Source organism: Pelophylax lessonae (assembly GCF_965119305.1).
Source record: "Pelophylax lessonae genome assembly, chromosome: 9".
In the NCBI taxonomy this organism is placed as follows: domain Eukaryota; kingdom Metazoa; phylum Chordata; class Amphibia; order Anura; family Ranidae; genus Pelophylax; species Pelophylax lessonae.
This window is the reverse complement of record NC_138776.1, coordinates 233,221,663-233,239,740: the sequence shown is the minus strand read 5'-3', so window position 1 is coordinate 233,239,740 and position 18,078 is coordinate 233,221,663. Positions and strand designations below refer to the sequence as shown.

Sequence of the window (18,078 nt, the reverse complement as noted above, 5' to 3'; positions counted from 1 at the left end):
GGATGATGTCATCATGCACAGTACCGTATGTATACTGACTTTGGAGGTTTGACAGCTTGTGTTTACAATTGCCCAATATACAGTGCCTTGAAAAAGTATACATACCCCTTGAAATGTTCCACATTTTGTCATGTTACAAATGATTTTTTGTGATAGACCAACACAAAGTGTCACATAATTGTGAAGTGGAAGGAAAATGATAAACGGTTTTAACATTTTTTACAAATAAATATCCAAAAAGTGTGGCATGCATTTGTATTCAGACCCTTTAATCTGATACCCCAAACTAAAATCTAGTGGAACCAATTGTCTTCAGAAGTCACCTAATTAGTAAATAGAGTCCACCTGTGTGTATTTTAATCTTAGTATAAATACAGCTAATTTGTGAAGCCCTCAGAGGTTTGTTAGAGAACCTTAGTGAACAAACAACATCATGAAGGCCAAGGAACACACCAGATTGGTCAGGTATAAAGTTGTGAGACAGTTTAAAGCAGGGTTAGGTTATAAAAAAATATCCCAAGCTTTGAACATCTCACAGAGCACTGTTCAATCCATCATCTCAAAATGGAAAGAGTATGGCACAAATGCAAACCTACCAAGACATGGCCGTCCACCTAAACTGACAGGACGGTCAAGGAGAGCATTAATCAGAGAAGCAGCCAAGAGGCCTATGGTATGTCTGGAGGAGCTGCAGAGACCCACAGCTCAGATGGTAGAATGTGCCCAGAGGACAACTATTAGTCTGCACTCCACAAATCTTGCCTTTATAGAAGAGTGGTAAGAAGAAAGCCATTGTTGAAGGCAAGCCATAAGAAGTCCTGTTTGCAGTTTGCGAGAAGCCATGTGGGGGACACTGAAAACATGTGGAAGAAGGTGCTCTGGTCAGATGAGACCAAAATTGAACTTTTTGGCCTAAAAGCAAAACACTATGTGTGACGGAAAACTAACTCTGCACATCACTCTGAACACACCATCCCCACCGTGAAATATGGTGGTGGAAGCATCGTGTTGTGAGGATGCTTTTCTTCAGCAGGGACAGGGAAGCTGGTCAGAGTTGATGGGGAGAGGAATGGAGCCAAATACAGGACAATCTTAGGAAAAACCCTGTTAAGCCTCGTACACACGAGTCGAAATTCGGCTGGGAATTTTCGTCCGACGAACCGATCTGCCAATTTTCGGCTTGTTAGTAGGGTGCTCTTGACAACCGACACCGACTTTTCAGCCGAAAAAATTCTGGTGTGCAAGCTATAAAATTTTTGTCCTCCGTCAAAACACGTCCGATTTTCGTGCAGTCAGTACAGATTTCGATGGGGAAAAATCGAATGAGCAAGACTAGGCATGCTCAGAGATGAAAGAACATAAAGAAAGCAATCCAACACGACATCACTTCTGAAGTAGAATTCTGTCCTGCGGGAAAGTTTGTGTGCAGTCTAGAGCACATTGCAACCAACAGACACCACTCTGGACAAAAGATGGACGACCGGTCGGCGGAAATTCGTTGCGTGTGTACGAGGCTTTAGAGTCTGCAAAAGATTTGAGATTGGGACGGAGGGTCACCTTCCAACAGGACAGCAACCCTAAACATACAGCCAGAGCTACAATGGAATGGTTTAGATCAAAGCTTATTCATGTGTTAGAATGGCCCAGACAAAGTCCAGACCTAAATCCAATTGAGAATCTGTGGCAAGACTTGAAAATTGCTGTTCACAGATGCTCTCCAACCAATCTGACAGGGCTTGAGCTATTTTGCAAAAAAGAATGGGCAAAAATGTTACTCTCTACATGTGCTAGAGCTGGTAGAGACATCCCCAAAAAGAGTTGCAGCTGTAATTGCAGCGAAAGTTGGTTCCACAAAGTATTGACTCAGGGGCTGAATACAAATGCAGGTCACACTTTTCAGATATTTGTAAAAGAATTTAAAAAACATTTATCATTTTTCTTCCACTTCACAATTATGTTCCACTTTGTGTTGGTTTATCACAAAAAAAACCAATAAAATACATTTACATTTTTGGTTGTAACATGACAAAATGTGGAAAATTTCAGTTTTAGTTTCAAATTTTAGTTTACAGCTGATCATTGAAGAGGAACTGCAGTCTGCTCACATAATTTGTAATAAAAGCATCTTTGCCATTCTGAAGCTTCCCTTCAACCACTTTGCATATTATTTTATACAGTATCTCACCAAAATGAGTACACCCCTCACATTTGTGAAAATATTTTATTATATCTTTTCATGTGACAAAACTGAAGAAATTACACTTTGCTACAATGTAAATTAGTGAGTGTACAGCTTGTATAACAGTGTAAATTTGCTGTCCCCTCAAAATAACTCAACACACATCCATTAATGTCTAAACCGCTGGCAACAAAAGTGAGTACACCCCTATGAGAAAATGTCCAAATTGGGCCCAATTAGCCATTTTCCCTCCCCAGTGTCATGTGACTCGTTAGTGTTACAAGGACACAGGTTTCATGGGGGAGCAGGTGTGGTAAAGTGGGTGTTATCACTCTCACTCTCTCATACTGGTCACTGGAAGTTCAACATGGCACCTCATGGCAAAGAACTCTCTGAGGATCTGAAAAAAAGAATTGTTACTCTACATAAAGATGGCCTAGGCTATAAGAAGATCGCCAAAACCATGAAACTGAATTGCAGCATGGTGGCCAAGACCATACAGTGGTTTAACAGGACAGGGCCAATCAGAACAGGTCTCGCCATGGTCGACCAAAGAAGTTGAGTGCACATGCTCAGCGTCATATCCAGTGGTTATCTTTGGGAAATAGACGTATGGTCAGCTGCAAGTTGACCATACGCTGCACACTGCATCAAACTGGTCTGCATTGCTGCCGTCTCAGAAGGAAGCCTCTTCTAAAGATTATGCACAAGAAAGCCCGCAAACAGTTTGCTGAAGACAAGCAGACTAAGGACATGGGTTACTTGAACCACGTCCTGTGGTCTGATGAGACCAAGATAAACTTATTTGGTTCAGATGTTGTCAAGGGTGTGTGGTGGCAACCAGGTGATGAGTACAAAGACAAGTGTGTTTTGCATACAGTCATACAGTGGTGGGAGTGTCATGGTCTGGGGCTGCATGAGTGCTGCCGGAACTGGGGATCTACAGTTCATTGAGGGAACCATGAATGCCAACATGTACTGTGACATACTGAAGCAGAGCCCGATTTCCCTCCCTTTGGAGACTGGGCCGCAGGGCAGTATTCCAACATGATAATGACCCCGAACACACTTCCAAGATGACTACAGCCTTGCTAAAGAAGCTGAGGTGATGGACTGGCCAAGCATGTCTCCAGACGTAAACCTTATTGAGCATCTGTGGGGCATCCTCAAACAGAAGGTGGAGGAGTGCAAAGTCTCTAACATCCACCAGCTCTGTGACGTCATCATGGAGGAGTGGAAGAGGACTGTGAAGCTCTGGTGAACTCCATGCCCAAGAGGTTTAAGGCACTGCTGGAAAATAATGAAGGCCACACAAAGTATTGACACTTTGGACCCAATTTTGAAATTTTTACTTAGGGGTGTACTCACTTTTGTTGCCAGCGGTTTAGACATTAATGGCTGTGTGTTGAATTATTTTGAGGGGACAGCAAATTTACACTGTTATACATGCTGTACACTCACTACTTTACATTGTAGCAAAGTGTCATTTCTTCAGTGTAAAGAAAAGATGAAATAAAATAAAATAAAATACATGAAAAGATATAATAAAATATTTACAAAAATGTGAGGGGTGTATTCACTTTTGTGAGATACTGTATGAATACTTTTTCAAGGCACTGTCTACTGAATACAATGTGAGTGGGTTTTTTTTTTTCTAATTCTTTTTATTTTTGGATTTTGGTGTAGTTCAACATACATAAGAACATACAACACAACAAAACCTTCCAGTCTCAGGCATTGAGCCCACGCAGGGGCGCAAAGGTAGAGAAGGCAGAATATTTAATACACAGAGGCCTTGAGGACTGTAATAATATACATAAAAAAAAAAAAGAAAACTAGAAGACCTGTGTACAACTAACCACCCTAGTCACAAAAGTTTCTAAAACCCAGGAGATCTTATGCACTCGCTGAGTTAGAAAGATTAAGCTATAAATAACTTGTGCCAGTGTCAACCACTTACCGCAAAGTGACGTAGGACTACGTCGGCAAACTTTGCAGTAGTATACCGGGATGATGCCTCTAGCTAGAGACACCATCCCGGTACCGTACTGTGGTTTACACATTCGCCGGCTGGATGGAGTCCGGATAAATGCCGGAAACGGTTTTGATCGGGTCTCCGATGACGTAACCCGGAGGCGGCGTCCATGACGTCACTTCCGAGTTACTGTGCTGCAAAAGGCGGCAAATTTAAAAAACGGCTGTATGCAAAAACGCCATTTTCGGCGTTTTGCATACATGGAAGTGTAGTGGAGGGGTCGAGGGTCTTTTAGACCCTCGATCCCTCCATAAAAAGTACCTGTCACTGCATATTGGTGTCATAAGGGATGTTTACATTGCTTGTGACAGCAATAAAAGTGATCAGATTTTTTTTTTTTAAAAACCTGTAATAAAGTTTAAAAAAAATAAAATAAATAGGAAAAAAAAAATTTTAGCCACCCCCGTCACCGTTAGCTCGCGCACAAAAAAAAACGTATACGGAAGTCGAGCCGCGAATTAAATCACTGTTCAAACCACACATGTGAGGTATCGCTGCGAACGCCAGAGTGTGGGCAATAATTAAAAAAAAAAGAGCTACACTCTAACTCTAAACTGGTAACCGTTAAAAAAAATTAAAGCGTCGCTTATTGAGATCTCTATTGACCGTAGTTTGTCGCCATCCCACGGGGGGCGCAATTTTAAACCGTAACATGTTGGGTATCTATTTACTCGGCGTGACATCATCTTTCACAATATACAAAAAAAAATGAGCTAACTTTACGGTTTTGTATATAAAATTGCGTTTTAAAGACCGCTGCGCAAATACCGCGTGACAAAAAATATTGCAATGACCGACATTTTATTCTCCAGAGTCTTTGCTAAAAAAAAATATATATATATATATATATATATATATATATATATATATATATATATAATGTTTGGGGGTTCTAAGTAGTTTTCTAGGAAAAAATACTGGTTTTAAATTGTAAACAAAAAGTGTCCGAAATAGGGCTGGGGCTTAAGTGGTTAATTATCCACAGCTGTAAAAGGTTCCACTAGCCATTTGGCCCAGACTCTGTCATACTTCCTGGGGCAACCTCTGTGAGACTTTATCCACATATTTTGGGCTTGTCAGGGAATAACATTATACTGGACGCAGGTGCTCTCTGTTATTCAGTTGGTGACCGGCGTCACCATCCCCCCCCCCTCCCCAAGGGTGTGCCTGCTAGATCTGGTAGAGGATCTGGCTCCCAAAGTGGCAGAGAGAACCCGGATTGGTCTCCTCTTTTTTTATGCCAAGAAAGCTATTACGGTATGCTGGAAAACTCTCTTTCCGGAAACAACTAGTTAATAAAGCACTCCCCTATTACAAGGACACATATGCTCACAGTGTGAGTGGATTTTTAGTGGTGGGAGTTCCATAACAAATTTGTTAAAATGGTAAAAAAATAAGAAGTGTTTTCTTGTCTTTGTGGAAGGAAGAGTGGAGGAAGGTAAATAGGATCCTGCTTAATGAGAACCATTGTCCTGAGGAAGGAGCGCATGCTCCGAGAACGCGTCGCCTGCGCCATTACATCACACCCGGAAGTGACGGCGGGAGAGCTCTGAGTGCGTCCCCAACAACCAGGAAGTGTCGTTTTTCACCGAGCTACGTCCTGAAGATTGTGACCGCTCGAGCCACCCTGAACATTTCACCGGAATGATGGGCTTTTTACACCCCCATGTATTTTCCCATGCCTATTTGCATTTTTCTTTGTGAGTACCTTTTTACATGGTTTTATATGAATAAATCCTTATACTGCACTTAGAGTGGCGCCTGTGTTTCTCCTACTGCTTAATGAGAACACATGCAATTGTATGACCTGACATTGAAGGTGAGCGCATATCTGGTGTTTGTGTTGCATGAAAGATGGAGGAAGGGTTGATGTGAACACATTTGTAATACTGGGAGGTGCTTGGGAAGAGGCATTAATAAAAATGGCACAAACTGTAATGTTATTTATGCACAAGAATACATACATGCTATGTGATATGTTTTTGGATATGTGAAGTAACTCTGCACTATATTTTTTGTGTTTTCGAGTTTCATGTATGTTCACATGCCATTGTCATTAGGTGCAAGCAGCTGCTGTAATTGATTTGAATTTGATTTATTTTAATTTTGTGTTTGATGGGGAAAAGGGAACAGCCATTTTAGTTATAAACAAAATATATATATAAAATATATTTGTAATGAAGCAGATTGTCTAACATCTTGAATTTTTTGTGCCTGAGACCACCAGTTTCATACCAGTTGCCCAGCCCTTCATTTGCAAGATTGCTATCTCAAGTCTTTGAATATCTAACGAACCTTGGAAATGACATGTCTATGTGAATGACCATCCGCATATCAAAGAATGTCACCAAAGACTCAAATGGGACTTCAAAACAATTTAGTTAGCTAGGTGCCACCCACTTCAGAATGTATAAATTGTAATAGAAAATCCATAGTCAGTAGAGCAGCCATTTTTTTCAAACAATGCTCTGTATTGCTTGTTGCTCTCCCTGCATGCTTGTAAAATACATTTTTCTTTTAATTCAGCTTCAGCAGTCAATGTTACTGAAACCCCTTGAGTTTTAGGGTTTCTCAATCATGTTCATCATACTGTATTGAATATAACACTATTTATTGGTGATTTGGAGGCATGGCAGGGCAAAGGTATATTTGGGTATTTATTAGTTATTAGAAGGGCTACCTGTGCCTAGAAGATGCCACATGCCCACCAGTTAAGGGTTGAGCTTGACATTAACAATCACGCCCAATAAGAAAAAACCCAATTCCTACAAAGCCTAAAGAGAAGGCCAATGTCCTTAACAGGGTATGGCGCCACTGACTGGGTAAGTATAAGGACAAAATTATAATTTCCTATCCTTCTCTCTCTTGAGTCCATGCATCTATTTGTATACAATAAAATATACTTTCTAGCTTAGAAGCTAGACGATTGTAAAGCTAGGAGATTGAAATTGAATTAGCACACTAATCCTGCTCCAACATTGAAGAGTACATGTAATTTTAGGGACTTTTTAGTGCTGTAATAAGGCTGGTACAAATAGACAGAGTTGACATCATACACTCACTTGAGGGGGAAAATTGTATCACTGCATTGCATAGCCAGCTCAGCAAATCAGAGTTAGCTCCATAAGATGAGTACTGACCACATAGTTAGGAGTTTTTAGTTTTTAGGGATAATTAGGTTAAGGGACAGTTAGACTTATGAACGCAATGGTTACATTAAAAAAATAAGAGTAAAGGATAAGTGGAGGGATAGGATAAAGTGTTGGGATGAGGTAAAGTGTTAAGGGTTAACTTCCAGAGTTAGGTTTGGTTAAGAGTTAGCTGTTATTATAGGTTAGGTGTTAAGAGTTAGAGAAAGAGTTAATTTTATGTTTTAATTTTAAGATAAGTTTAGTGTTTAGGGTTAATTTTAAGTGTTAAATGTTAAGGTTGGGTAAGGTTTAGTGCTGGGGTGAAGATAGGTGTTATGGATAGATAATAGTTGAGGGGCCCACGGATAGGTGATCATTTTGGTAACCAAGGGTGATAAGAGGGCAATTTAGGTTAGAGTTTTTATATACGTTTCAGGCATAGAAAAAAAAAACAAAAAAAACAACATACACTATATTGTCAAAAGTATTGGGACACCTGCCTTTACCCGCATATGAACTTTAATGGCATCCCAGTCTTAGACGGTAGGGTTCAAAATTGACTTGGCCCACCCTTTGCACCTATAACAGCTCCAACTCTTCTGGGAAAGCTGTCCACAAGGTTTAGAAATGTGTCTACGGAAATTTTTGACCATTCTTCCAGAAGTGCATTTGTGAGGTTAGGCACTGGTTTTGGACGAGAAGGTCTGGTTCGCAGTCTCTTCTCTAATTCATCCCAAAGGTGTTCTATCGGGCCAGTCAAGTTCTTCCACCCCAAACTTGCTCATCCATGTCTTTATGGACCTTGCTTTGAGCACTGGTCCACTCCAAATCATTAGTTGGAAGGGGGATTATGGTGTGGGGTTGTTTTCCAGGGGTTTGGCTTGGCCCCTTAGTTCCAATTCTCTTAAGGCGTCAGCATACCAAAATATTTTGGACAATTTCATGGGGAACTTTCAACTTTATGAGAACAGTTTGGGGATGGCCCCTTCCTTTCCAACATGACTGCGCACCAGTGCACAAAGCAAGGTCCATAAAGACATGGATGAGTGAGTTTGGAGGAATTTTACCGGCCTGCACAGAGACCTGACCTTATCCCGACAGAACACCTTTGAGATGAACTAGAGCGGAGATTGCAAGCCAGGCCTTCTAACCCAACATCAGTGCCTGACCCCATACATGGTCAAGCATTTCCATTGACACACTCTTAAATCTTGTGGACAGCCTTCCCAGGAGAGTTGAAGCTATTATTGCTGCAAAGGGTGGGCCAACTCAATATTGAACCCTACAAACTAAGACTGGGATGCCATTAAAGTTTATGTGCGTGTATTGGCAGGCATCCCAATACTTTTGACAACATAGTGTATATTCATTAGGGAACGTTTGGGCAGAAAGGAGAATAAAAAGGCACCTGACTCTGTTTTATAATGCCCCTGTAGGATCTATTTAATCTTGCTGCTAGCAGTGTAATAAGCTTCAAAGGTTCATGCAGGAGGATTTGGGGCTTTAATACAGAATAGTAAAGGGAAAGAAAACAATCATTCAAAAAGTTCACTGGCTCTGATTAGGCTTACATATGCAAGCAGGGCTACCCTCCAATATGCAACCAGCAACATTACCTAGAGCTCAAACCAAAAGAAGGGGCAGCAGACCAAATTCAAAAAAGGAGTCCAAAACAGCCTTAATGGTTCACAAGACAGTCTGCGTGTCTACAGGACAAATACCAAGATGTAAAAATATCAACCTAAGCAGTTACTACTAAAACTAGCATATTACGAAAAAGACCAACAAATGTTTTGCATAAAAGTGCCAAATGGATTTGTGAGCAGAATTGCTAACATTTTTGCACCACTTTTAAAATATATTTCTCATGTGCAATAGTTCCCCTCATATTCATATTTGATATGAATTACCATTTTAGTCAGTGTAATTTGTTGCAGTTTTTATCAGTGGTCTTGTTTTTACTAAACACCATTGATTGTAGTATACGTTGGTTTATGCTCTTATTTTTTATATATTTTGATACATTATAATATGATAATAAATTATTAGACTATTATATTGATATAAACTATTATTTATTCAACATTCTACGAGGAGGTGACCTGTGAACTAGATAGGAGGAGACCAGTGGATGTGGTGTATCTGGATTTCGCTAAGGCATTCGATACAGTCCCCCACAAACTCTTAATTTAAAAAATAAGGTGTGCAGGCATAGATCACATGGTTTGCTCTTGGATAGAAAACTGGTTAAAGGAGCGTGTCCAAAGGGTGGTAATAAATAACGTGTACTCAGACTGGACTGGAGTGGTAAATAGGGTCCCCCAAGGCTCAGTCCTGGGACCAATTTTGTTCAATTTATTCAAAAATAGCATTGAGGATGGGATCACTAGCTCAATCTCAGTTTTTGCAGATGACACAAAATTAAGCAGGATAATAACTTTACATCATGATGCAGAAATCTTACAGAATGACCTGAACAAAATAACAGAGTGGGCAACTACATGGCAAATGAGGTTTAATGTGGAGAAGTGCAAGGTATTGCACTTGGGGACTAAAAACAAATGCAAAATACACGTTAGGGGGGGAAGCTCTGGGGGAATCAAGAATAGAAAAAGATCTGGGAGCCTTAGTAGAAGATAGACTAAGCAATAGCATGCAATGTCAAGCTGCAGCTACCAAAGACAGCATGCATAGGGAAGGGGATGTATTCCAGAGATAAAACTATAATCCTACTACTTTATAAAACTCTGGTCCGGCCACATCTGGAGTACTCTGTCCAGTTCTGGTCACCGATCCTCAGAAAGGATGTGCTGGAACTGGAAAGAGTCCAAAGAAGGGCAACTAAGCTAGTTAGGGGATTAGAGGACCTAAATTATGAGGAGCGTATAAAAGCACTTGATTTATTCTCCCTAGAGAAGAGAGGCCTGAGAGGGGACATGATAGCGATTTACAAATACCTTAATGGTGATCTCAGCATAAAAAAAAACTTTTCAGTCACAAGGAATGTAATAGGATAGGAGGCCATACAATGCAACTACAGTAAACCCCCCTCCATTGCGGGGGTTACGTTCCGGACCCAGCCGCGAAAAGTGAAATTCCGCGAAATAGAAAAACCCTATTAAAATGCATTGTAGGCATGATTTTTTTACTGTCACTGTACGTGTAGAAGCATTTTAAGGTCTTTAAACACACTTTTAAAACAATAGAAACTCATTTAAACACATAAAAGATACTTAGAGACAGAGCAAGAGCTATGAAAAACACAAAAATCTTTCATTTTTAATGATTTATATAGTAAAATAACATTACAAAAAAAAAACGCGAATTACCGGGACCGCAAAAACTGAACCACGATGTAGCGGGGGATTACTGTAGTGGAGAAGCGATTTAACCTCAGGCTACGCAAGGGGTTTTTTACAGTGAGGTCAATAAGATTGTGGAACTCTCTTCCACAAATGGTGGTAACTGCCGGCAGTATGGCTACTTTTAAAAGACTCTTGGACATACATCTCCAAGATCAAAACACTCAGGGGTATGGGAAATGAATACGTTCACACGCACCTACACAGGTTGAACTGGATGGACTGTTGTATTTATTCAACCTCGTCTACTATGTAACTCTTACTGATACTTCTATGCAAGGCATTTTTTGGTCTTGTTCATAATATGCCGGGTTTAGGTTCTATGTATCAGTAGTTATCAATGCCATCATTGTTTGTATTTCCAATTTTTATATTTTTTTAATATATATTTTTTTCATCTTTGTATTTCTCTTGCATTTTTATAATGACAGGGGGTATATTTTGTCATTCCAATGCCCTGAAAATGTGTTGGCCATCTTGTGAATAATTAAAGCTGTTTTGGTCCAGTGCCCCTTCTTTTGATTTAAGCTCTGAGCAGTGCAAAGAAAGATACCATAATAAATCACACAAAACAATAACTAACTTCAAAAGAATACTTTTATGTCAATTAGATGTAAATTTAGACATCTGGAAAAAAACTGGGAGCATGAATTAGGTTGCACAATAACACTTGCAAAAAAAAAAAAAAAAAAAAATGCTAATCACAGCTTTAACTTATAGAATTTCAGACCTTACGAAAATTTCAAGAACTACAGTACACGATCCTTCACAGCTGGTATCTAATGCCCGTAGACATATCTAAATTCAGTCCTGATTATACTGCGGAATGTTGAAGATGTTCAGCTAAGGCACATACACCAAACATATGGTTACATATCCTAAACCTAATAATTTCTGTGAATATCTGTTTTAATACATATCAGAGATATTAAAAAAATATATATTTTTAAAATGAAGAGTTTATATTCCATATCCCCATAGACAATTGTACATCATTGACCAAATACTACTTGTGGGTAAGTTACTAACAGCCAATGTAAAATATCTACCCATTAGAGAATGATAGGAAATGTTTTACAGTTCTTCTGTCTATATTCAATTATATACAACTGAAAAAGGTTGAATATAGATCTTTATTTCTGTATTGTGTAAACCTAATGTTTGATACTTTTTTTTAATTCTATCTGTATCTACCACTGCGAATTTGAATTCACTTAACCACTTGCCGACTGCCGCACGACTATGTCGGCAGTCAGCCCCTCACAGGCAGAGTGACGTAGATCTATGTCGCTAGCCTGTGAGGGTCTAGGGAGCGAGCGCGTGCCCCCGTAGGCGTGCTCCCGCGTGGTCACGCACCCCCCCGCGCGTGTGACTGGCGGACCCGATGTCCGCCGGTCACTCGGCGATCGTCGCTGCAGAGGGAGAAAGGCAGGCGGCTAATGTAAACAAGCCGCCTGTCATTCTCCCCTGTGTAGAAACAGTGATCATACGGTTCTACTATGTAGGACCGTTGATCATTGTTCCTACACCTCAAGCCACAGCCAATCACAGTTAGAATCACGCCCCTAGGGACACACATAACCCCTCCCTCTCAAAAAAAGTTAACCCCTTCACTGCCAGTGTAATTTTACCGTAACAGTGCATATGTATAGCACTGATTACTGTAGAAATGTCACTGGTAACCCCAAAAGTGTAAAAAATGTCAGTCAAGGGTCCGATCTGTATGCCGCAATGTCGCAGTACCGCAAAAAAAATCGCAGATCGCCGCCATTACGCGTTAAAAAAACAACAAAAATTACAAAAATCTCTCCCTTTGTTAGTAAACGCGATAACTTTTGCGCAAACCAATCAAAATACGCTTTTTGCGATTTTTTTTACCAAACATATGTAGCATAAAACAAATTGGCCGAAAATGTTAAAAAATTTAGATTTTTACATTTTTTTTTGGGGGAATTTCATATAAAAAAATTTGAAAAATATTGTTATTTTTGCAAAATTGACGCTCTTTTTTTGTTTATAGCGCATGATCAAAAAAATCGCACAGGTGATCAAATACCGCCAAAAGAAAGCTCTGTTCGTGGGAAAAAAAGGACGTCAATTTCGTTTGGGTACAGCGTCGCACGACCGCGCAATTGTCCGTTAAAGTCACGCAGTGCCGAATCGCAAAATAGGCCCTGATCAGGAAGGGGGTAAAATCTTCCGGGGCTTAAGTGGTTAAAAGAAAGGTTACAAAAAAGGGCTCTGGCAGCCCAAGAGTTGAAGAAAAGGCCCATGGATACAGCACTAAAGAGAGAACAGATGCATAATCAACAAAACAATGTACTGACCACTAGCTGTGAAAAGCACTTGTTACTCCAGCTCTGATGGTATCTTCACCGAAAATGATTTCAGTCTTCTGCTAACATTTATTTTATTATACTTCCTGTGGGTTTGAAGGCAAGACCACGCCTGAGCAAGTTTTGAGATAGGCAGAGGCGGGTGACAGAATATAGGCAGTGAGATATTTGGTAACACAATCAGAAGTGACAGTAATGCAAAAACTACTACAAAGACATGTAAAAAAAAAAAAAAAAAAAAATCTGTAAAATATATAATGCATATACTGTAAGCACAACAATATAATCTGTAGCCCGTGGGGGTTTACAAATTACATTAACTTCTTTAAGGCAGTATTAAACCCAAAAGCAAACATTTTGTAGCTTACCAATTCTAAGATGTGATAGCTGCATTTGTTTCCTTTTTAGGCTTTTTTCCTTTTAATTTCGTCTGGTGACCCAGCCAGCAAGTCTGTGGTTTTTCACAAACTCAAACTCTCTAGCAGAATGTGTCAATTCATATGGATGAGACAAACAGCTTAACACTGGCAAGGGTACTTAAAATAATCAGCTTTTATTTATTCATGCAATACTTTTATCCTAAAAGGTAAAAAACTGTTTGCTGCAACCACTTATAAAGTGTAAACTGGGGTTTTGGCTTCAATTTGTTAGTGCATCCAAATCTGCTAATACATTTAAAACTACCCTACTCCCCAGACTGACAATGCAGCCCCTTCTGTGCCTCCTGTGCTAATGTATCCAGAGTTGTGTCTCACTAACACAGGAGTTGTGTTACTGGCAAGATCACCAGGTGAACACAGAAGAGTAAGCCCCCATTCTCACTACCGCGACTTGTCAGGCGACTTGTCAGCCTGACAAGTCGCGGTCCCTCGCGGTCCATTGACTGCTACAGGACCCGTTCTAATAGGAGCGACACAAGTCGCTCCGACTTAGAAAAAGGGTCCTGTACTACTTCGGGGCGACCTCGGAGCGACTTGCATAGACATTCATTATATGAAGTCCGTGCAAGTCGCGCCGAAGTCGCGGTGCACGGGACTTCACAAGTCGCCCCTGAAGTAGTACCGAGTCGTGCCGCGCTAGTGTGAATGGACTCTAAAAGCCAGAGAAAAGCCAATTGATACAGCCCTTACATCTAATGATTGGTAAACTGCAATATAATACATTTTTGGTTTGGGGTTTATTACTGCTCTAAATCAGACAAAAGACAAAGTGCAGTAGGTTTAGTCCCGGTTCACACTAGGGCGACCTGTGAGGCGACCTGGTCGTCTCCCATAGGGAAGCTGCGGACCCGTTCTAATAGGAGCGACACAAGTCGCTCCGACCTAGAAAAAGGGTCCGGAGCTTCTTTGGGGCGACCCGGAGGCGACCGCCATAGACTTCAATGTTATGAAGTCAGTGGCGGCCGCTCCGAGGTCGCGGCGCGCTGCTCGCACCGCGACCTCGGAGGTCGCGGTGCGAAGTAGCGTCGCCCCTATGTGAACGGGGCCTTAAACAACCAGCCAATAGGTCACTAAAGGAAAACACATAGGATAATAATGCTACTTTTGAAAATACTGTTTGGTTTGGCTGTTAAGGCTCGTACACACTTACCGAAAATCGGACGAAATATCCTCCGATTTTTCTCTCTCTTGCTGTTCATTAGTTCATCAGTTCATTACTGTTTTTAGTTGACAGTGTATAATGTTCATGAAATTTCTCGTCCGATTTTCTTTTTTTTTCTGTTGACGTTTGTTCATAGAGTGTGATGTAAGTACGTATACGTCTGACCCCCGAGGCCACGCCTTTGAGTTCCATCCTGCGGTTGTGACATGGCTTTTATTCTTGGATCCTTCTGATCGAATAATAATTAACCACTTGGCGACCGCTCACATGGAGCGTACTGCGGCAAAATGGGTTGTTATCGTCCAGCGACGTAGACCTACGTCGCTGGACTTCTCCCCTTGTGGGCGGCGCGCGCGCACCGCCGGAGGCTCGCCCCCGCTGTATTCGACACAGCGGGAGTCAGGCCAGGGGAAGAGAGGGGGTGATCACCGCCGCTCGTCGGGGATCGAGTGAGGAGATCCGCCCGCTTGTGTAAACGAAGCGGGCGTATCTCCTATGTGACAGGCAGGGACAGATTACAGGATTTAGCATAGCTGAACCTGCGATCTGTGCCTGTGTCACACAGTCCCCTCCCCCTACACACATCAGTAAGCACCAGGCATACATTAACCCCTTGATCACCAATAAAGTTAACCCCATCCCTGCCAGTGTCATTATTACAGTAACAGTGCATATTTATACCACTGATTACTGTAGTAATGTCACTGGTACCCCCAAAAGTGTAAAAAATGTCAGTTAGGGGTCTGATCTGTCCGCCGCAATGTCGCAGTCCCGCAAAAAAAAATCACAGATCGTCACCAGATCGCCGCCATTACTAGTTAAAAAAAAAAAACAATAAAAATGACATAAATTTCCCGTAGTTAGTAGCTGCGATAACTTTTGCGCAAACCAATCAAAATACGCTTATTGCGATTTTTTTTACCAAAAATATGTAGCAGAAAACAAATTGGCCTAAAATGTTAAAAAATTTAGATTTTTACATTTTTTTGGGGAATTTCATATAAAAAAATTTGAAAAATATTGTTATTTTTTCAAAATTGTCTCTGTTTGTGGGAGAAAAAGGACGTAAATTTCGTTTGGGTACGGCGTCGCACGACCGCGCAATTGTCAGTTAAATTCACACAGTGCCGAATCGCAAAAAGTGGCCTGGACGTAAAGCAGGAAAATCCTCCGGTCCTAAAGTGGTTAATTGCTATACACACACAAAGACAGTGGATATCTACAGTCTACACAACACTGTAGGTTTCTGTATTCTGACATATCAACATTGATGTATAGACTTTACATATCCCCTGTACACTGAATGTGTGGATAGATAGAGATAGATAGAGAGAGAGAATCGGTGCTCAGTTCATAGTGCAAAGAATATAGATACAAATTATCCATTTCTGTGGGGTTTTTTTTTATGATAAACTTCCGGGTCGTCAGCAACTTTCGATCATGCGTGGTCTTTCGTATCTGATTTTTCGTGGACATACTGCATACACATTAAACAAAAATTGGTCGTGCTGAGAACGGACGACGAAAGTTTTGGTGTTTGTCCCTCCGTTTTTTTTTCGTTGAAAATGTTGGCATTGGCTGCTGAAAGTTGTGTACACACTAGCCGAAAATCGTACTATTTTACCTCGGACGGGAATTTTTGGCAGATTTTCTACTAGTTTATGCTGAGTTTCTCATGTCAGTACTGATTTGTTGACTTGAAACCAAGATGGAGTTTAGAGGTTCTGACTTTACTTGGTGCCTATTGTTCCAAGTCAGTGACTTAGAAAGTACAGATACAAAAGGATCATCTGGACCAGTGGCGGCCCATCCATTGTGGGCGCAGGGGTGCCGCCCTCCCTATTCATGCGTCCGGCCCCCTAATCTACATGCAGGGCGCCGGACGCATGGATTCCAACAGGGGATTTTTTTTTTTTTAAGCACGTGATTGGAGCCAGAGGCTCTAATAGGCTTCTAAAAAGGGTGGGCTCGGGGCACCCATAGACAGGTGTGCTTTAAAGTTATGGTCAGGAAAGCAGTGACTCAGGACACAGAGATCAGCGGGTCAGAGGTGTGTCGGTGCATGTGCTGTGGAGAAAAATGTCTGCCGTGCAGTCAGTAACAGCAGGACAATTTCTAACAGTGGTGAGCGAGTTTGGTTTGCTTGTGGATGGAGAAGTGCAACCGGAGCTCAAGTCAAAACAGAAGAGGCAGATGTATGTGTATCTGTGGCAGGGAACACAATCTTCATTGCAGTACCACTCGTGCAGACTGAGAATCGTTATAGCAGCAGCGAAGGGGTTACTGCACCGCGCACAAAGAGAGTGCGCCAAAGAGATCTGCCTTGCAGGAGGAGACGCCGCCGGAAAGTCAGCTAGTCTAGGAACGTGGGCAGAGTCGTTGTCCGCGGGCCACCAATCCAAACAGAGTAAGGGAGCTGAGACATCACTTCTGCTGTTGGGTGTAGTTGAGGAGCAGACTGAATAACAGAATTTGACTCTATTGGACACAGGGGTCCGATTGTTGCCCAAGGGAAGTCTGGCATTGTGCAGCGGAGGGGACACGGAGCATCTTTGACTGGTATGTAGCAGATGCCTAAATGTGTCCATGCAGCTGCGAACGTGGGACCAGTGTGGGCATTGCGGTGGCATGTTGCTGAAGTTGGGGCAGAGTGATTGCCAGCAGAGAAGTGTAATGTTCCCTTTGGTACCCTTTGGTACCCTAAATTACACTTTCCACAAGTGTATGCGCCCCACCATTTACTTTTGGAAAAGGTGCGCATACACCTTTAAGACTGGAGCTGTCATCACCCAGCGCCGGACTAGATGGCTATTTAAAGCGCCGGTTCTCACTCACATGTGTTCGTTCAAACACCCTTACCTGGATGCTAACCTTGCTTGAAGCTTCCATGCTTGCAAGCTTACCTCGCTGACGGAACCTCGCCGCGCTGATCCCTGTATCCTGCTACTGGATCATCCGCCTCTCCTAAACCACCCTTCGGCTGTATCGCTAATAGTGCTAAGTACCCCGCAGGGGAATTCTCTATAATCTTATACTAAGCTTACACTACCTAGCTCTGCATAGTAAAGACTGTTTATCACATCTGCATAACTAGATTGCTAGCTCTTGAGACTACTGCTACTTTTCTGCACTGGGTTGATCTCTTTTGTATGTCCACCTGCTATTCTTTCATCTGCTATCATACAACATTGCTAAACCTTCCTGCATCCATCTGCTACTGTCTCACCTTCAAGTGTCTATCACCTACCACCTCCACTCAACCTATCCCTCAACCTTCATCATTGTGTTACCACATACATAAAGTCATTCTAGGAACCAGCTTGCTAATTGTGTGCATTTACTGGCTGAAATAAGACCTTCCACACATGATGAGTCATTGAGGTTGGGAATGGTATCTCAGCAAATCTCTTACATGACTACTGACGTGGAACTA

The 18,078-nt window shown here is 41.6% G+C and overlaps 1 long non-coding RNA gene across 1 annotated transcript in view; it reads right to left on the bottom strand.

Annotated features, from left to right (window-relative positions):
• LOC309563653 overlaps nt 1-13,117 on the bottom strand; it is a 46,808-nt gene extending 33,691 nt beyond the window's left edge. Inside the window, exon 1 of the long non-coding RNA XR_014225724.1 lies at nt 13,035-13,117. This is a non-coding gene — a long non-coding RNA (uncharacterized lncRNA). The remainder of the gene's footprint in view (nt 1-13,034) is intronic.
• Between the last annotated feature and the right edge of the window lie 4,961 nt (nt 13,118-18,078).